The following is a 22,700-nucleotide window of genomic DNA, read 5'->3' as shown; positions in this document are numbered from 1 at the left end:
AGACCTCCATCTGAAGATTATTTGATCCCGAGAAGGCGGCGGGCAATGAAATGTTTTTTATTTGACAGCGAATGGTCGAGGAGCAAGCGCAGCGATGCGGAAAAATAATGGCAGTATAAATATTTTCGTTTGTATTGCGTACAAATCCGTCTCAATCGCATCAAGTGTCTTTCTGGACACAGAATTTAATTGGATTTTATCTGCGCGATTATTCATCGGCGTACGTAAACTAAAGTCGCAACTAAATTTAGGCATTGTACATGTTGCACGCTGTTTTTTCCGCTGACATGATGTAAGCGTAAATATGTCATTCAAAAACCTATTTGTGCAAACTGACCTCGCAGAGCGGATCACTCACGGCAGACGTAAATATAACCCAACGACTGAAAGTAAAGTGTAATTCGACGTAATGTGTGAGCATGCAGTGGGCATGTGGAAATGCATTATTCAATACTTTCAAACGCACGCGATAATTGAAAAGTTCGTTGAAATCGATAAAATTGTAAATCTAGACGTATGCAACAAATATGCTATTTATAACTCATAACATGCAGAAAACAGAGTGTTTTCTTGACTTGGAGGTGGAAAATGCGAATTTCTGTACAATAACGCGGCGGTGAAAAGTGTGTTTTCCGCATCGGAAAATCGGGTTTTCCAAAGAAAATTTGTCTTGTTGAATAAACAAAAAGTTCAAGAGTTATTTGTGATTTTATAGAAAATCCACTTTAAAATTGTTATAACTTTTTAAATAAAAATTTAATAAACAAAATAATTTTATTATCATATACAGAATTAAATTTTAAATCTATTTCCGTTTGATCCATTATTCTATTCCTACTAATATTATAAATGCGAAAGTCCTGATGTTTGTTACACTTTCACGCAAAAACTACTCAACCGATCATCATGAAAATTTGTACACATATTCTTAGTGGTCCCCGAATGGTTATAGGCTACTTTTTATTTAATAAAAAAATTATTTTTTAAATAAAATAAAGAAATTGTTTGGTCAATAATACCTCTGCATCTGGCAATTTGACTACTTTAACGCCATCTAGCATTCCAGCAATGAAGCTCAAACCTAAGTACTATAGTACCATCACACTGTATTATCACACTGTATTACCGACAGCTACGTCAACATCAAATCCAATTGACTACACTATGGAGACTGTACACTATACTTCCATAGACTATACTTTCAGCCATTTTAAACTTCCCGCCATTCTATTTCATTGTTACTTCTTCTATAACTACAGACGCGTACGGAAGCAACTTCATTATTTTAGATATTCACGAGCGAAGTCGCGGGTTAAAGCTAGTCTTAAATAAATCACGAGTTATTGAATAAAATCCCAGAAATAAATTTTTAATAAAAAATTTCACTTAAATCCTCTATAACCTATAAAACAATATTTTAATAAACAAAACATTATAAAAGTTAAATGCGTGGTTAAATTCTGAATCTATTTTTGTTTGATCCATTGTTCTATCTTCAATATTTCACGAGTTATTAAATAAAAATGCAAACAAAATTTACTAAAACGTAAAAATATAGGTAGTATTTTATAAAATAGTAAATAAAAACACCATTATCCCACTAAAATCCTATCCATAATTCACCCAAACGATAAATTGATCAATTCACAACTCGTTAAATGTCGCTTCTGTCCAAACCTGCATCACCACCACCAAATCAATAAGTCATTTAGACCTAGTTTGAATATTCGACTGTTTTTCCCGCTTTGCCAGCATTTCCCTTCACATTGCTCGTAATTCACTCAGTGCCAAAATGCAAAGTTAATTTCCGCTTGTAATTGACAAACTTTCCAGCCCATCAGATAAAAATTCTTGAAAATAATAATACCTGACCTTACATAACCTAGTATAACCTATAACAGGTCCAAGATCTCTGGTATGTTTGGAGGAGCATGGACTGCAAATACCTCCGGGTGCAATCGATCGCCTAGTCGATATTTCAAGAACCCAGAAGGTATTTCCAATTAGTCCGAAACTACCTCTAGCCCCGAATACCCTCCAAGGGTGGTTGCGTACAATTATAAACTTGTTCGTGCGCATAATTAATTATACCCCTGCTAATATAACCTCTAAAAATCGTAAATTTAACCTCAAAATGCAAAAATTTAAATTTTGAAGAAAAAAATTGAAAAAAAGTGTTTGTAGGGGTTGTATTGGTAGTTTTGTGATTGTCAATTCACACCTTCGTTACGCTCTCGGTGGTTAACGCATATCCACAACCCTAACCAACCCCTCTGCGCGCCGGAATGCATTGTGACGATCGATTTTATTGTCGTTACCGCCTACGCTCGCCGCGCGCTTTTTTCCTTGTCCCCGTTTTCGTGTTTGTTTTCTTTTTTTTCGGGCAGCACAAGGGGTGGGCGTTGAAAAAACGTCTACCAGAAGTGATAAATTATGCATACGCTCAGTAGACGTGACACACTAAATCAAATAATGTGCCAACAACTTAGATTTTCCAATATGGCGACTTTAAGTTTTAAAGTTTTACCAACAAACCCAATACTTACACACATGCGTAAATTAAGGGTTGGTTAATTTAGAAGTTAGATCAATTAAGCAATGTGCAGCTGAGTGAGTAACTCTGACTGAGCTTGATTTGCATGATCAAACAACAATCGAACTCGGCGCTGGTTAATTATGCACACTGATAAGTGATTACCGCGGCAGAAATGCAAGCGGGCTAATTAATTTGTCCGCCTTGCTTGAGACGGCGCTCAATATTGCGTGGAATAATAATAGAAGTAGTGTGTAAACACAAATGTCCTTGAAACGCGTGTAATTACTTAACTATTTAGATAATATTCCCACTTATATACCTACGACGTAGTACAATGTGTAAATTTGGTTGCATATAGTTATATCGTGTATAATAATATTTCTAACCTCATTTTGCAGTGTCGTAGAGTGTTGACAGAAATAAATATCAAATAAGTAAGGATATTATGATGTTTGACGCGTCTGTGCGACGCAGGAGGAGGAAAAACGTTGCATTAATCTTAATCTCGCTTAGCTGGCGTGCGCTCGGCGCGCGACTCCTGTTACGCGGCGGCGCGCCGGGGGCGACGGGCGGCGCGCGCGCTGACGGCGGCAGGAATGCAGTGTACGACGGGCGCGCGCTGTCGGCGTACACGTTCCGCGAGAGCGCGACCGACCGACCGCCCGCGAAAACACCGAAAAAATTTTTTTAACCGCGCTTTGCATATCGCGAATTTGCATCCAGCTAAGGTTACACACAAAAATAACTTCTCGAAATGTGCGCGGCTGGCGTATAATCTACGCATCCACACTACAATCAATGGATATTAAAACGTTAACTCAGCTAAAACAAGTTTAAAGTGACTTAAGTGTTAAGTGGCTTTGTGTTTGGTGTGCGTGTGTGTCAGAGTGTAAATAATAAAATTTATTTGTGAGTGAATGAGTGAATATAAACAACTATATCAAAGGTCAGTTACTAAATTGTTTAAAGATCAAGAAGTAAATAAATCTTTTTATGATTTTGATAATTCTGTGAGAGATTAAACAAAAAGTTAAAATTCAAGCTTTGAATGAGTATGATACTTGTATTGTGGTGAGGTACGAGTATTATCCGCGGTGGAAGTAAAGTTAGACGGCGGGAGACAGGCTGAAAGTTCACAGAATGATATCGTAATTTAAATCTCATGGCGCAAAGACGTTAAGTTGTCACCCACATGCTTTGCGACGCTCGCGTCTATGATGGCATAAGTGTGCGCGCGTGGTTTTGTGCCGGCCAACTATCAACTTGAACCGCCGCCCGCCACCGCAAGACACATTACGTTTAATTCGGTAAATAACACCCGCGCAATAAAGATATAGCGCGCTGTGTTATTCACAGCGTTCAAGTTGTTAAGAACTAAATTTTCAGCAAGAAATATATGAAATGTTAAAGAGCAATTTGTGGTTTTCGATGGAATTCAATTTAAATTTGTTAAAAATTAATTTAGGAATGATTTTATAAACAATATAATATTATTATTATATAAAGAATTAAATTTTGAATATAGTGAGGTTTGATTTATTATTGTGGCTAAAATATTTTAGGAGTTATTGAATAAAAACGCGGAAATACGGTTTTGCATTGAAAATTCCGCGTTTAAATCGTTTATAAAGTTTTAAATAAAAATTTAATAAACTAAATATTTTAGTGGTTAGATGCGCAGTTAAATTCTGAATCTATTTTTGTTTAAATTATTATTCTACCTCAAATTGGTTAAAAGTTATTCCAAATTTAATTTGCATTTTGCTTGAAACCGAAAATTGCAGTTTTTAATCAAAATTCATATAAAATTTGTTATAACCTTTTTAAAAGCAATTTAATAAATTTTTAATATACTTGTGTTTGATTCATTATTGCGGCTTTAATATTTTAGGAGTTATTGAATAAAAATGCGGAAATACGGTTTTGAATTGAAAATTCCGCGCTTAAATCGTTTATAAAGTTTTAAATAAAAATTTAATAAAGGAAATATTTTAGTGGTTAGATGCGCAGTTAAATTTTGAATCTATTTTTGTTTAAATAATTATTCTACCTATAATATTTTAAAAGTTATTCCAAATTTAATTTGCATTTTGCTTGAAACCAAAAATTGCAGTTTTTAATCAAAATTTATATAAAATTTGTTATAACCTTTTTAAAAGCAATTTAATAAACAAAACAATGTTATTATTAAATAAAGAATTAAATTTTTAATCTATTTTTGTTCAATCCATTGATCTACCTTAAATATTTCACGAGTTATTAAACAAAAACTCAAAAATATATTTTTACACATAAAAATAAAAATAAATCGTTTTAAATCATTAATAACTATTTAAACAAAAATTTAATAAACAAAAAATTCAGATCATTACATGCACAATTAAATTCTGAATCTATTTCCGTTTAAATAATTAATCTATCTCAAATAGTTTAAAAGATATTCAACAAAAACTAAAACTCAAAATTTATTACATATTAAAAAACATCATTCTCTATTTATATTTGTGCAGATTCACATTGAACTGATTTATACTTGATATCTATCGTATTTCAAGGACCATCAAAGCCGGATAAATATTTAATTAGTTTCTGATTCATCGCTAACGATTGTTGATTAGATTATAGAGTTACATAAGTAACGCCACAACAAGATTAGCCTGATCCGTTTTTAATCAAAAAACAGTGCTCACACACTACGTATTATCAACAAACTCAAACTAAAACCGAACGTATTTATTATCAGGTATTATTTCAATACGCGTATGTAATTTGTTTGTTTGTAGTGCAAGCGCACACAAATATTGTCATACCAAACATGTTGCCATGACAACACATCGCATATTATCATTGAAAATATTTCGATTCGAAATTTATTTCTGTTTATAAAGTATAAACTATAGTATTAAAGCTTAAAGTGACTTAAAACTCGCGCATTTATTTTCGTTGAAATATATTGCGGCATAAACTGTTATCGATACATTTGTTCCGAAATATCACCCAAAAAAACCACACGACATAATTTACCTCGATATTTGCAAATCTATTTCCATCTATCAGGCGTGTACGAATAAATTGTTTCGTTTATTAGTTTAGTCGATATTTGCATAGATTAAGTGTCGAAACCGGTTTAATTTTGCCCGCAAAATGGCCGCGCGCTTATTTTTGACATTTGAGGTTATCAAGGCATCCGAGAGGTACTATTGCACGTGGCTGCTTTAATATTAATATATAGGTTATGTATGTGTGTGTGTTTTATATTATTAATGCTATTAAACAGCGTGCGGCGCGCTTCGTTTATCTATCGTTAAAATATTTGCGCCGCGTGCGGCACGGCGGCGGCGGCTCATGAATATGATCATGTTGATGTTTATTTATACATATGCTAACGTATTAATAACGAGCGGGTGCATTCAGGTGATGATAGCTTGTGCTGTGCAAACAAAAGATATTATCAAAGGAGAAGAAGAACAGGTTGAGTCATAAATACCTAAAAACAAACATTTTGAAGTTAATATTTGGTTATTTTTGTTTTAAAATAAAAAAAATTAAGTTTTTTTTGGGTTCAGTGTGTAAAGTACAACTTTTTACACGTGTTGAAAATGTTATTTTAGGCACTTGTGTCGAAAAATAAATTTTATTGCAAATTTTCTTTTTTTTAGTAACAAAAAATGTATTTTTTAGTTGGGTGTGTAAAGTACTACTTTATAATCTTGATTTAAGTGTATAAAATTTCAACTTTAAAATGTTATTTTAGGCACTTGCACAATTTTATTGAAAATGTGTATTTTTAAAAAGTTCTTCAATTTCAACTTTATGAACTTAAAAAAATTTTTCCCTTTTTGTGTTTTAGAAGCAAATAGAATTACAAACAAGGTAGTTTGCACCCTGAGATTTACCCAAACATGTCAAACATCGATTTCTACAAAGGGTGCGTGCGACAAACACAAACATTAGGCAATTTTATTACACACAGCGCGCGCCGAAAGCTCATGCGGGAAATTATTTTCGCAGTGCTGCATAATTAATCAGCCATAATAATAATAATAATCAACATAAAAATAAAACAAAACACTTTTGTCGAACAAATTCCAATTAAAATTACATGCACCCTTAATAAATGTTTATAAAACATAATAAATTACCTTCCGTAGTCGAAGAATAAAAAACACACAATCAATAGGTTTACAAAACGAGCATAACAATTAGATACGCCGTACCTATATACAAATAACCCTGTGAAAACACAAAGAGTCCGCACGTGAGGTTAGGTTCGGCGAATGTAATTTCCTCGGCGCGTCGGGACCCCGAATGCAAATGGGAAACGGGGCTATTCGGGGCTGCGAGAAGAAAATGCGGGCGCGGCGAGCTTCATTAGCCGCTTTGTGCGCGCGGAATGGCCGGGAATCAACGTATTATGCATAAAGACACGGATGATCGTATATCGAACCGGGGGCGAGGTTCGCCCGGCGCCTCCACCACACTTTTACGCACACGAATAAAATATACGACAACGCGTTCAATACCAAAGGGATCATCGGCTGGAAATAGACGTATTTCGTCACCGAAGAGAAAAAAAGAAAAATAATTCCACTGCATTTTGATTTATTAACACCTGGAAAATTGAATTGAAAACTTGCATTCGCTGAGTAATATTTACCGCCGAGATGAATTGTAATTACATTTGAAATTTGAATTGCCTCGGCAGCGTGAAGTGAAATTTCCACGCGTGATACATCACCGACCGGGTAATATATGCATAATACACGAGGGTTGGTGGAGGCGCTGGATAATCAAGTTTTTTTTCTGCGTTCGAGTTTCGTTACAAGCACCGAGAGGTACATAACGCGTATTATGTTTATGCCGTAAATAGAAGTCGAGTCATTCGAGGGAATTGAGTCAAAATTGGAAACGCATCGCAAGTTTCAACGGAAAAATCAAAATCAAGGTTAAAGCACCAAATTACACATTTATCGATTTGAAAAATCATTTATTTCAAAACCATACACGAATAATTAAATATTTATCAATTATGAGTCATTTTTATGAAAACAAATATATTTAACAATAACATATGTTAACTCTCCTTCAATATGTGTTTATAAATTTAAATTTTAAGTTCACTGCACGCCACATGCGTATTTATTATTAAAAACATCAAAATATGTCTCATCTGCTTTCAAAATATATACAAATACGAATGTAATTCGTGTGAAATTTGAAAAAGCAGCCAATTACGTGCAATAAATCAAACGTGAGCGGTATACGTCTAAATCAACATCAACAATCAACACAATCAACAACACACAAGGTTGAAGCACGAAAAAACCAGACACACATGCTATTTTAATTTGTATGTCAGCCATGTGTGTGTCAGTGTTTGGGTGACGATAATGATTCCATGCACAACACACATTAAACACTTTATAAACACAAAAATATATCCGTAAGTGCTTCGTAATGAATACTCACATTGCAAATAAAACATTCCGCGTTAATGTTGTGTCGCATAATAATAATCACTTTGTAACAAAAACAATCAATGTCTATTAATAACACAAGAATTTTTTCGAAAAATATTTCATTGTTGACTTTTAAAAGTATGGAAAATTGAGTTGTGAAGAAAATTTTATTTTTTTATGTGTGGAAAATCTGATTTCCTAAACCCATGTGTGGAAAACATAATTTTCAACGGTTGTGTGTAAAAAACATGATTTTCCATACAAGTGTGTGTAAAACATTTTATTCACTTGTGTGGAAAAAAACAATTTTTCAAAATTTGCGTGTGGAAAGTACAATTTTCAACACTAGTGTGCGAAAAACATGATTTTCTATACATGTGTGTAAAAAACGTAATTTTCCATTCAACCGTGTCTAAAATATTTTATTCACTTGTGTACGGAGAACAAATTTTTCTAAATCTGCGTGTGGATAACATAATTTTCAACACTAGTGTGTAAAAAGCGTGATTTTCCATACAAGCGTGTCTAAAACATTTTATTCACTTGTGTGGAAAACAAATTTTCCTAAATTTCCGTGTGGAAAACCCAATTTTCAACACTAGTGAGCGGAAAACGTGATTTTCTATACATAGGTGTGGAAAATGTTATTTTTCATACAACCGTGTCTAAAACACTTTATTCACTTGTGTGTTAAAATCAAATTTTTCTAAATCTGCGTGTAGAAAACATAATATTCAACACAAATTCAAAAAACACAAATTTTAACCTCTATACTAAAGAAAATATATTTTATTATAACTTGTGCATTGCTGATAATGACATTGCGCACATGTGTGTCGTTAATTAACTTTCTGGTATGTGTGTAAGTGTGTGGAAGTATGTGTTCGAATGTTGTTCGCTGCGCGGCTCTTTTCGAAACCGCTATCACACATAGTTATGGTAATTATTCATTTGTTTATCGTGATTCACAAATATTCCTCTGTTTTGCAGCCGGCCGCCGCATGTAAATATAAGTACGTAAATTCTTAGACTTGCGTTGCGTAACCGTTTTTATTTATACTCACGGAAGCCTCATCAATGGAGCGGTTTTATACTACTATGGACATAAAAATGTCGAATTCTCAGCTGGAACGGTTGTCTACGTCGGCGGCCTTGATGCAAATCATTACGAAATTTTAGTTTTTACCATGTCAGCTTGTAAAGTTAATGTTTTAGTAATTTAGATGGGAAAAAATAATGCGGATGTTAAGAAAAGTTGTCTTGAATAAGTTAAAATTAGTTGTTTCAATTTTTTTTGCAATTTTTTTTTCTTTTTGAGTTTTTCGGTGTTTTTAATTAAAAAAATTTATTGAAAATCATTAGAGCCGTTCTTGAATCATCTTAAACTAATAATTAACAAATAAAAATGATTTTTTTTCAAAAGACTTTTGCAAAATTTTGGCACAATTTTTTTCTTTTCACTTTTTTCAATATTTTTAATAAAAATGTTATAAAAACTGAAACAACTGTTCTTAAATCAACTTAAACTAATTATTAATAAATTAAAATTTAATTTTTTCAAATTTTTTTCCTCAAAATTTTTTGCTTTTTAATTTTTTTCCATAAAAAAATTATTAAAACCCTTTTTGCTGTCCTGACTTATAACACCGTAACACCAGCATTTTATTTTATTCATGACTTGACAATTCACCAAGCTGATAGAACATCGGTCAAAAGAAGCGATGACAAAACGCAGCTTAATTAAATTAAACGCTTGACCGTGCGTGAAATGCTCAACATGCAATGAGCAATCAACTACCATCTACAGCGTGTTCCCACAAAACTAATTCATTCTATTGAATCAATAATTTGTCAATCATTTATTCTCGCATAGAGGAGGTGAATCAATTCTATATATAGGAGCTAAATTGTTTCAAATATACGTCGGCCTACATCTAGCCTGATAGGTGTAATGTATACATGCAGATGTCAGAGAAGATTAATCGAATCGAGTTTAAAAAGCAGCGCCGCTATTTTTAGCTGCGCCGCGATAGTTATAAATCATAAACGTTGCGGTGCGCATCGAGAGCGTCTTTGTGTACGTCGTACATCAAGTCAAATGCCCATCAATCGAATATCTATTATACACACAATACATTCGTGTTGATTATTTTTTTAAGGCGCAGGGAAAAATATTTTTAAGTTTTAAATTAACATTTTATACACTTGTGTGAAAATGTAGTGTTTAATGTGTATATTTTACACACTAGTGCGAAAAATAAATATTTTTTGCATTTTTGTTTGAAAAACTGATTTTTTTTAGACTTGAGGAAAATATTTTGATTTTATAATTAATATTTTATGCACAAGTATGTCAAGCTAGTGCTTAATCCGTATATTTTACACACTAGTGCATAAAATTAAACATTTTTTGCATTTTTGTTTCAAAAATTATTTTTTTATACTTAAAAAGATTTTAAAACTTGAGAAAAATATTTTAAATTTTATAATTAATATTTTATGCACTAGTATGTAAAAGTAGTGCGTAAATTGTATCTTTTAAGCACTAGTGCAAAAAATAACATTTTTGTATTTTTTGTATGAAAAATTGATTTTTTTAACATTTGTTACACATTTACCTCGTTTTTCCTTTTTTATGCTTTCCCGGCTAATTATTACTCAACGTGTTTTTTCTTGGTACTCGTGCACAATTCGAGTGCTTCGTGTCATTTTTAATTTAAAATGTCAGGGTCATGAATTATGGATGAAAATCGCATGTGAATGCATGATACGAATGTAAATGAAAACAAAAGCGGAAAATGATGAAAATCCTCGTTCGCTTCGAATGTCATCCCGATCTAATTTTGTATTTTGACATTTAACTCGCTGGTTATTATAATTCCAAGAATATTTTTCAAACAATCATTATTCTTCTAATATAGGCAACCCAAAAATCTAACGTGCCTGTTAAACAGGTTATGGTTCCGGTAGCTATACAAAAATAACTTTCATTTCCGGTAAAACTTCTTTTGAGAAAATCTAAAGCACCGGATATGTTTTCAAAACCGGATGCAATTGTCAAACGTGCTTTTTATCCCTTTTTGAACTTTTTTTGTTCAAAAACTTATCCGTGCACACAGAAAATAATTTTGGGATGTTTTGCATTTTTGCATTTTTTGTTCGCTAGTTGTCGATTGTGTGTAGGCAATTCTCATGCACGCAACGACAAATAACCCGCGTCCGTCCGTCAATGTTTGTTTCGACAATATTCTGTGAAAGCATTTTTTCCAGCGTGCGCATAGACAGCTCCATGCGACAATGTCGACATCGATGAAAATATGTACGTGACATTCACGTATTATCTCTCAATATTCTAAAAACACTACTTCACTTGATTGACACACACATTTTATCTATAAAATGTTAAAGTTTAAATGACTGACAAGTGTAAAATACGAAAACTATCAAAACCACAAAATCGGTTTTTTTTTTCCATTTAAATAAAAAACGTAACAAAAATGAATTGAAAGAATTTAATCAGTTTCGGAATGTTTAACGTTTAGATTACATTCGTTTTCCACTATCATCCGGCTGAAAAACATCCCTCGTAAATGTCAAACATGAAAAATTTCGCCGATTCGCTCATTGTAGTATAAAAGTTGGCCGGATTGTTCGCCTCGTCAGCCGTCACTCCACCCGAATAATATCCCATCGAAATGCAGGCGACCCAGCAGATTTTTTCCCCGCCGGAAACGAAACCTTTTCGGAAAACCTATAAAAACCTTTTGACGTAACGTGCACCCGTAGGAATCATCAGTGGCCGGGCGGTTTAAATTGAGCCAAGTTGAGATGAAATATAATTTCAACTCCACAAGCAATAAAATGTAATTACGCGAAAACCCACTAAAAAAATCACGTTTTGCGCTCTAGTTTTTAAAATTGACATTTTAAACACTCAAATATTAAATTTTTGAAAATTATTTTTTGTGTTTTTCTATATTTTTCATCCGTTAACTCAGTTTTTATTGGAAAACCATTAAAAAGTTCAATTTTGTGCACTAGTGTTTAAAATACTCATTTTAAACACTCAAATTTTAACTTTTCAAATATTTTTTTTTGTTTTCTTATATTTTTCTTCCAATAATTCAACTTTTGTGAAAACCACTAAAAGTTAAATTTTGTGCACTAGTGTTTAAAATACTTATTTTAAACACCCTAATTTTAACTTTTTGATTTTCTTCTTTTGCTATCTTATATTTTTATCAAAACCTAACCTATAAATAACATTTTTTGCACAAGTGTGTAAAATTGTCATTTTAAACACGTAAATTTCTGCAATTTTTAGACATTTCTCGTGTTATCCGCTATTTTTCATCCGTTAACTCAAACCCTTATCGTTTATCCCTCATAGAAATTTTTTTCTCTACGCCGGAGAGGACGTAAGTAGTACTAAAGCGAAATAAAATGTGAAGGAGATTTATTACCATCGCAGTTTTATTCTTGCGCCACACAATCTGCGCGCACACCTTTATCGCTCGCCACGTTTATTTTTTTGCGCACATTTTTACAGCCCATGTGCGTTTGCGGATTTGATGGTGCTTAAAAGCGATGAAAATATAAAACTACGTTTGACTGCAAACGGAATACTGCAGCAAACACAAAGCGTAAACTCGTTCAGCTTATTATTACCATTGTAACTTTTAACTCCCGCTCTCAAAATTTGCGTGCGTAAAGTGAACTTTAAGTATTAATCAAAGCTCAACAGGCAATGCTTTATGCATATTATACACATTGTATGCATTCAAAAACATTCAGCCAAAGTTTATTTCTTTGAAGTCGTATATCGTTTTAATTAAAACTCGTAATGTGTAGTGTGTAAGCACGCGTTAATTACGAGCTCATATTCAGTTTGAAAGGAGCCACGGAGTTGAAACGTTGAAAGGCAAGTGCATAATACGATATGATGTTAAATATTTGAACGCTTTGACTCTACTCGAGCGCGGACTTAGTTTTCAGCGACATTCAATTTATAATGTTAACAGATGTTTGCACTTTTGGTTATTTTACGCGCTTAGAACTCCGGAATCGTGTGTGGGAGCTCCGCCTACATTTTTAGTGCGCATGCGCGAGAAAAATTAACTTAATTTAAGTTACATTATAAAATTATACTAAATTTTATTGTAAAGTAAAGTTAAATTAAATTAAAACTATGTATTTTCAGATGAGCTTTTACTAAAAGCTCTGAGGTCTGGTTTTAGTATAATATGAGAAAGTTTTGAGCTTTAGTTAATTTATAATTTTAACAGATTTAAACTGTATAATCATGTATGGGATCTCCGCCCACTTTTTTACTGCGCATGCGCAAGAAAAAATAACCTATTTCAACCACGACTATATATTTTATAGTAAAATCAACTTACGTAAAATTAAATCTAATTGCATCTTCGCGCTTTGTATTTTCTGGTGAGCTTACACCGAAAGCTCTAACATCCGGTTTTGAGTATAATGCCGTGCCATGTTTGCACTTTTGGTTATTTTACTCGCTTAGAACTCCGGAATCGTGTGCGGGAGCTCCGCCTACTTTTTTATTGCGCATGCGCGAGAAAAATTAACTTAATTTAAATTACATTATAAAATTATACTAAATTTTATAGTTAAATTAAATTAAAACTATGTATTTTCAGATGAGCTTTTACTAAAATCTCTGAGGTCTGGTTTTAGTATAATATGAGAAAGTTTTGAGCTTTAGTTAATTTATAATTTTAACAGATTTATACTGTAGAATCATGTATGGGATCTCCGCCCACTTTTTTTACTGCGCATGCGCGAGAAAAATATAACCTATTTTAACTTCTACTATATCCTCTATAGTAAAGTAAACTTAAGTAAAATTAAATCTTTATGCTTTGTATTTTCTGGTGAGCTTACACCGAAAGCTCTAACATCCGGTTTTGAATATAATACCGTGTCAGGCAAGGCAAACATTTATAAATCCGTAACTATAACATGAGATTATTAGCGTATGCGCACTGCGCTGGATATAATGCGCTTCCACACTGTTGCGCTAATGATTTTTGCAAGTGCAGCCGACGTGGAAAAAATCGAGCGTTCGTTTTAATTAAAAACTAATCGTTTAAGTTGACATGCCGTGGACGTTTTTATGACGTCAATTTATGGACATAATTACGGCGCGCAGCCGTTTATAAATGTACACCGTGTCGGGCAACAAATTTAATTAATTTGATCGCCATTTTCCGTATCGATCTGGAAAGTTTTTTGCGCCGCGCGGCGCGTATTATTAACATAATCATAAATAACAAATTGAAAAATTTCACCTCAAAAGTTATTAATTGAAGTTGATCCGAGAGGCAACGAAAGCTCTGCGCATACATTGGTCACGCACGCATGGATTTAATATAAATCGCATAAATATTTATGGCCCCGAAAGCTTAAAAGCGGCATTTTCTAAGCGCATGTAAATATATTGGACTGCATACGCAGCACTTCTTCATGTTTACAAGCGTGCATCCGGGTTAGGTAAATGCGTTGCAAAGCTTTCGGCAAAGCCGCGGATTTTACATAGCGGAGACCTAGTAAAGCACCACTACAAAGACTGGTATGCGGATCGAAATGAGAAGGACGTTGATGGATATTTGCCGGAAATTCCATGTTTAATATATGAGCCGGTATCAACTGCGCATGCGCATCACGAAAACTCGTGGTTTATATTGCGAAAAAAAGTTGAAATTAATGATTAACAGGACATAAATGAATTATGAAAGTTGGCTTTAATATTATCCTCGATAATGGTTCGTGTTGGGATGTCGTTGATCGAAGCGTGAGCAAAAGCTCACTCCTCGGGGAAATAACCGGCTCGAAGGTTTACGGATCATAAAAGAATTGGTTTGGGAATAATGACTCTTTCTCGATGATGCTGTTGACGTTGTTAGACGCTGACGTCGAACAAAAGATTTTTTTTCCTGCGAAAAATTCGCTTTTTTAGCAAAATTTAGTTTATTAATTAACCTCCGCACACAAATGCATAAACAATTGTGTCATCACATCATAATGAGAAAAGCAAGTGACGCGAAAATCAATTTGAATTAGTTGGTACGTCGGCGTCGGCAACATTCCGGCCGAATGCGCCTGCTCAGCAGTAAGTAGACGCTCGCCCGGCGCATCCACTATATGTTACCACATGCTATGTCATGCCGATATACATATTGCACGTAGAAGAGGCAAATCTGACGCATTCCGAAACTAATTCATGTTAGGTTAATGCAACTCACACTCGCACACAACTCGTACTCTAATCATTTGCATGCAGGCTAAAAGCGAGTCGTTCAACCCGCGCGCCGGAATTAATTGCGAATTGCTGCGGCATAATGCGAATAATTACATATTAGACAAATGCAAATTGATAGAATCTCCGAAAGCTGCGTTGAAATTAAATTCGTGGCGTGGGGGAGCGATGGAGATGGCGAATTGCAACAAGTTCAAACAGAAAATGATAATATAAAGTAAATATTTCTACAGGATCAAAGTCAAAGCAAAGAAATTGAGATGCTTGTAAGCGGAATGATTTTTTTTCGAAAATTTTTATAAAACGGAAATAAAGTTGAAAATAAACAGATAAAACGGTGAATATTGAATAGGTTTATTTATATTTCTTTTAAAATATCAGTTTTTGACAGTTTACTGTAAGTTTTTAAAGTAATTAATTTTTTAAGTTTTTTTAAATAAAAAGCAGTAAAAAATGTTTTACTTTATAAAATAACTTAATATTTAATATTTTTTATTTGCTTTGAATAAATATAGATTTTATTGCTGCAAATATAAAAATTTAATATTGCCGTTGATTGAATTACCATAAATGTATCAGCGCAAGACGAAAGCTCTCGAAAGCTCTGGCATAAAATTGAAAGCATGAGCAGATGAAAGAGTTAAATTTAAATCTAGAGCGACGCAATGTTGCGCAGATGTGCTGCCGAGTCTTAGAATTATTATCTTCTTGATGTTTTAAGATGAATACATCGCGCGTACGTGAATAGAATAAATCTACTTATATTCTATATTTATATTTACGCTCTGCGAGAGTCAACAACCTATCGATTCCAGTCTCAAAATGCAGCAAAAACAACGCGAATTTTTGTCTCTTTGCGATAAGATACGTAGCTGTCGGAAACAAAACCAGAAACGCAGTTTGCGCTATTGTGGGGGCGGCAGATAACATGCAGCAAACATGTTGTGAACGACGACGAAAGCAAATATCGCTGGGTATTATCATCGGACACTTTCGGCGCTGGCGGAGCACTGAAGCGCACAGTGTTTAACAATTGTACAACGTGTAACATGAAACGTGCATGTTGCGATGCAGATTTTACATTGCGCGTTGTGCGCAAGAAATTTCATATGAAATTTCACTCTGACGCAATAAAACATGTTTAATCAAGCAATTTTAATTGCATACACAAATCGTGCGCAAAGTGTGTGCTCCCAACTCAATGATTAATGCTCACGTGAGTCCCAGGGTGTGATCCCAGGACACGCACGTCCTAATGTCACACCCACACGTTTACAAACTAAAATATCACCCTTACAATGCGAAATTAACAATGGTAATGTTCTATTTATATTTATATGAATTTTAGTTAATTAAATTTTATATAGTTTTGTGTTTTGTAATAGTAATGCCCGGCGCCTCCACTTTTTGACTTTCTGTGGTAAACAAGCGTATATCTTTAGTTTTTCCGTCTTTTTTGTGTTTTGAAGATAAGGTCGGATAAGTCTTTGTGTTTTTCGATTGCTGGACAAATACCCGCTTGACCACACACACGCGCCTGATTGATTCGGGCGGTGAACGCGCGCCGTCCCTCAGGAGACCGGTTGGTCTCTTAATCGAACGGCAACAAAACGTGATTAAAGAGGTTGACGACGAGTACAAGCGTACAAACATGAGAAACACACAAAGTGGAACACCATGAACTATTTCCAATTGGAAATAATTGGATTTTTTATTTTTGTTTCTTTTTTTTTGGCGTAAAAAATTAAACATTATTTTATTGTTTGCAGGATGAGTATTGGATCATCAACCGCAGCGAGTTTAATGTAAGTTGAAGCGATAAATCTTAACGTCGACTGATTGAAAATAATAAAAATAAATCGCGCGCGATCGTAAAACTCTCACGAGACACATCTTTAATTAACATTATCGACACTTGGCTGGAACGAAATTTTCCACGTGTCGTCGGTATTATCCGCTCCGATTGAGGATTTCCAAGTGCAATTTCGAGAGGATTGATCTGCGCGTTGCGCGCTGATTAAATACGTCAGCAGCGGGATCCGCTTTTGTCCTTTCAATCCTTCACCAAGCACGCAAAGAGTCGATAACACGTCGATCACATACACACATAGAGAGACAAAAAAACAAACCAATTGATAAATTCTATAACAAAATGTAAAAATAACCGGAGTGTGTTTTAATTATGAGTTTTTATTGTGTGTTGAGAAACAGCGTTTTTTGACGCCGACGTAAATCAAGCGCGCGCCCACGCACAGTTTAGCTGAAAAAAACCACCAGAGGCACATGCAGATGAAAACGGTCACAGAAGCACGCACGCGGTAGGGATGAATGAATGTTTGCGGTGGATGATATTTTTTTATTCGCGCATGGAGATAATGAAACCATCCCCGCGAGTGACGCGCTTCACATAGACACTGGGAAATTTTTGCCACATTTGCAAAAACTCGTTTATTAGCTCGGGAAAAAACGTTTAGGAAGTTTGAAAAATAAATTCAGATTCGTATTTCTTTTATTTTTTAAAATATCAAGGAGTTAAGATGAAAAAATTACAAGTTTTGTCATAATTTGCAAAAAATCGACAAAAAACGTTAAAAAATCGAGAAAAAATTTTAAAAAAAAATTTGAACGTCAAATTTAAAGGATTTGAGTAAACGCCTTTATGCTGATATCAAAATTATCCAAATATTTTAAAATTTGCCAAAATTTATTTAAATAATTAACAAAAAACATCAAAAACTTGAAAAATAATTTTTTTTCTTTGGAAAAATTTAAAGAACTTGAGTAAAAATGAAATAGTGTAAATATTCCGAGTATAAATATTATGTAAACTTGCTGTTATTGTTGGCAGACGCAGAGGCATTACATTGTGTATCGTTTTCATGCCGCTCGTGCCTTACATGCTAATGCGTATTCATTATTCTGAAAAGACTCGCAACTTACTCAATGTACTCAATGCAACGCCACGCGCGCGCCGAGAAACTTTACTCGCTCACCTTTATTCTCTCTTCTGGCATCAAACACGAACGAAATGTTTCAATATTCACACACAGCCCGGGATGGAAGTTTTGCATTTCCGCGGGCGACAAGTGCGTTGTTTTACATTTTGCAATCTTAAACAACAAAAACACACATTTATTTAATCAACTATTTACTCGTTATTTTAGAGAATTTAATTTTTGTTATGAAAAACTTGTAATTAATTTAGTTTTTCGTAGAAACGTAATTTGATTATGAAAATAATGAAAATATAATTTGATTATGTAGATTTAAAAATGTTTGTGAAATGCAAAATTAGTTTTTGCGTTTTTCTGTTGCGTTGCGGGAAATTTCCTTATTCCGGTTGAAGATTTTTGTTTTCCTTGTTTTCGCATTTTCTAATATTTACCTCGAGAGTATTGAGAGCATTGTGAACATTGAAAGCATTGAAAGCATCGATGGTTAAACCGAGGAATCTTCCTCAAAACTCCGCGAAACTCGAGATTCCCTACTTTTATTGCTTGAAACGTTTTTGCAAAAAGTTGATAAGACCAAAATGCACTTTCAAGCTCAATTTTTCTCTAAAACAAATTTTTCTTTTTTTATCATTTTATTAAAAAATATTTATAGTTTTTTTTTCATATTTATATATTTAAAAAATAATAATCTAATAATTACAGTCTTTGGCATTTGATATGTGATATTAAGCTGTTGATGTTATTAATGTCCTTGATGTCACAGCTTTTGTCTACGATAAGTTATATTCGTTATTAATTCCTATGTGAGCTCAACTCCTATCGATCGTCGTCTGCTTGGCTGCACCAAACAAAGCGGCCAAGCGGCCAAGCGCAACCGGTGTGTTCACTTCAGCAAATGGTGCCTGTAAATAATTATTAATAATTTATCAATTGCTACGAGTTCAAGCCATTAACCTTGGTGAATAATTGAATTGGATATTTTTTTCTCTTCCTGTCAATGTCATAAGTTGTAATGTCATAATTACGAGCAGCTATTTATAGCCACCTAGGAATTTATCAGTTTTGATTTAATATCTTTTTTTCTGTGTTGAATTTTAAAAATATTTTAGAGCAAGAAGATGCACAATTAAATTATCTTTCAGAAAATGTATTTATCAGTACTGTGCGATTAATATTTTTAAAGTTATTGCAATTTTTCTGAAAAGTGACAAAAAACATTTTGTGATTTTTTGACACTTTTGATTTTTTTCGTTTGTTTCTGCAATATATAATCAAAACATATTTTATCCAAAAGAATCACAATTAAATCATCTTTCAGAAAATATATTTGTTCGTTCCGTGCGATTAATATTTTTGAAGATATGGCAGTTTTTTCTGAAAAGTTACAAAAAGTATTTAAGTTTTTTTTTGTGATTTTTTACGTATTTTGGTTTTTTTACTTTCTTTTTCTAATATATTATCAAAATATAATTTATTGAAAAGATTCGCAATTAAATTATCTTTCAGAAAATATGTTTGTCAAAACGGTACATAAAATAGTTTTGAAGATATTTCATTTTTTCTAAGACAAGACTAAAAATACAAGTTTTTCCCTCAATCAATATCCAATAAAATTTTCTTGAAAAAACCTGATTATGAGAAATGTTGGCCTACATTCAACCTAACCACGGTGAGAGTAATATTCTTGTCACTAATGGAAAGACATTTGAGTGTTGGTCGGACTGTAGCCTATTCGCAGAGTAACGAATTTAAGTGCGAGAATAATTACGCCGACCGAGGAAATTATTCATTGGATGTACTTGAGCGACTCGTATATTTTTCAGAGTTATTACCTTACTCGTCGCGGTTGGCGGTGGCGGCAGTAGGCGGCAATGTTGGTGGTTAGGGGTGCATTGTCAGCGGCGCGCGGCGAATTTTTATGTGTGTGCACGCCAGCGTTAAATTTTACTTATTGCCGGCAGAGAGTCTTCTCATTTCTCGTTTCTCGTGGAAATAAATTTCTAATGTCAACAAAAAACCGACCAGCGAATACCTTTTAATAAAAGCTAAATATTATCGCAGAGCTCAAGCCTCGAGTGTTTAGAGTAAAACTAGTGCTTTTATATAAGTTACAACTTTGTGTAGTTATCGGTTTATATTTTAATTTTTATTACGTTGGGAGGAAAATGTGCGAGCGACAACAAACGACGAACATAAATTATGATTTTCTGACGTTATTATGTGCACATAAAAGTTCTTAATCAATAGTTGACGCAAATGTACGCATTTTACCCTATTACCGGTTTCGACTTGATTTTTTCCGTTTGGGGAATTGTCAGAAATAGTAATCAATAAAATTTACATTTGCTTCAACATTCAACATTCGAGTGGAACAAATTTATACACCCGAAGTAATTTATTATTCATCTAACGACAAACATAACAATCGGTAATGATTGCAACAATCATAACAAATCACATCCAAATGTCATAACATAGAAATTTATCATCAAACACCTAATAACTTATTAATATGGTGTATTAAGTAACAAGTGTGCTAAACAACATTTTAACCACGTTTGAACTTTTTATTTTAAAATTACGAATTTTATTCGCCCACTACCAGAAAATGTAATGTTATAAATAGATGAGTGTTTGCGCATGCGCAGACGCATGGTCCACCCCGTGACTAAAGTACTTTAGTCACGATTTTGGTTGTCTGTGATGTAAGTATCACTTTTTGAGTCTCAACCTGTGAGAAAAATTTGCTTTTACGAAAAATATCATTTGGATGCTCTAAACAGCTCTATAGTCACGAATAAAGTACTTTAGTCATGGTCGTGATTAAAGTGCACTTTTCATGCCTCAAAACCTCGAAAAAAGTGACGCTTTACAAGTGAAAATAAAAGAATTAAATTTTTAATTATTATTTAATATCAACTTAATAAAATTACCATCAGTAATCGATCCAATTAAATCTAAATCAATCATGTCTATAATGAATGTCATTTATGTCGTCGCATATGCTTCAATAAACCACCGACTGAGGGGTAGGTGGCATGCATGCGTGCCGCACACAAACGACGTCCAAACAGATTAATTAAATAATTGCCGAATATTGATTTGCCTATTACGCAGGTGTAATGCGTGTCGCGAGCACTTAAATCCCGCTCGGCGGGCAATATGATATGCGCAGGTATCAACACCTCGCGACAAGGGTCGACAGCGCACCCCCATTTACACCTAAGTGCTTTATAACCAGAAAATTTAATTACTACGCCGATTATATAAATATGTGCAAATAAAACTCAATTTTATCATGAATCAAATCATTATTAATCCAAATTTAATTTTTTTAATCATTTTTACTCATCGAGGGGTAGTTTTATGTGATATCACTTATTATAAGCACCTATAAGCTTTATTGCCTTGTTAAATCCGCTTAATATACGTGAAACAAAATTTATTAAAAATTCACTCAACTTGCGCCGAGTTTTCACTGAAGGGTTATCTCTTGAGTGCTTATGCATAAAAAATTAAGTCATAATTAACCCGTAAAGCTTCTAAACTATGCACACTTTTTTTTTCATAATGAAAACTCATTTTAAAAGCTTTGCATAAAAATTGTATATCTCACAATTTATATTATTCAATATAAAAAGATCTATTCTATACAATGATGCCCGGCGCCTCCACTTAATAAAATTCGCAAAAACCGGAGCGAACAAAAGTGAATAATAAATATCCCGGACGTTTTGCAACGTAAAACTTTTGTCTGGATGAATTCTCAAAAGAAGAGTAATATGAAATAAACGCATAAGCAAATATTTCTCTTATATTACTCTTTTACGAAAATATTTTTAAATTAAAATTTTACGAATTTATGCGTTTAGTTAATATGGCAAGTCGAGAATAGTTGATGTGATTGTTGTTGCCGGTAGTGGTGCACATCAAACGTGGAAATAAACAATGAACACAGTGAAATTGAGTGCGCGCCCCGGGGCGGATCGTCGAGGCGCGGTTTTCGGGAACTTTTCCCAACTTGCACTATATTTTCCGAGTGCGCTGTCGCTTACACCGAGGCATCACACCCTCTTTATGCGGTGGCGGCGGCTGTGGAGGCGGCGCACATCCCGACATTGCTACACAGCCGCCGTCGCAACTTCCACACCGCATTAATCATGCATGCTCCGAATGCATTTGCTTCTTTAATAAATAATCCATTGTTAGATGTAAGCTTTCTGCTTTGTATTAAATTCTCCACACATTTACATCAGCTCAAAGATAAAAATATACAAATATAAACTTTATTACTTTATATTAAAAAAAATCGAGTTAACATGGTGTAAAACATTGAGTTTCCATGAATACATGTATACTTGGTTGCCTACATGTGTTAGAATTAATTAAACTTGCTGAACATAATTTCATTAGCGCTATCATTAAGCGTGTGCACAACAAAAAGGTCGACAGCGATGGTCAAACAAGTT

General features: G+C 33.7%; 1 protein-coding gene across 2 annotated transcripts in view; it reads left to right on the top strand.

The window, feature by feature from the left end:
* Nucleotides 1-3,149: 3,149 nt before the first annotated feature.
* The window catches only part of LOC135803897 (5-hydroxytryptamine receptor 1-like), a 35,780-nt gene continuing 16,229 nt past the window's right edge, over nucleotides 3,150-22,700 (top strand). The window contains exons 1-2 of one of the 2 annotated variants that reach the window (XM_065317623.1): nucleotides 3,150-3,482; nucleotides 17,047-17,082. The gene's annotated coding sequence lies outside the window, so the exon portion shown is untranslated. The remainder of the gene's footprint in view (nucleotides 3,483-17,046; nucleotides 17,083-22,700) is intronic. The other variant, XM_065317625.1, reaches the window with a different exon arrangement.

This window comes from Atheta coriaria, unplaced genomic scaffold (genome assembly GCF_025399875.1).
Source record: "Atheta coriaria isolate IRGN ID8LTWV9N9 unplaced genomic scaffold, Caltech_Dcor_3.1 hic_scaffold_3_pilon, whole genome shotgun sequence".
Lineage (NCBI taxonomy): Eukaryota > Metazoa > Arthropoda > Insecta > Coleoptera > Staphylinidae > Dalotia > Dalotia coriaria.
The sequence above is the reverse complement of the archived record's forward strand: the minus strand, read 5'-3'. Positions and strand labels throughout refer to the sequence as shown.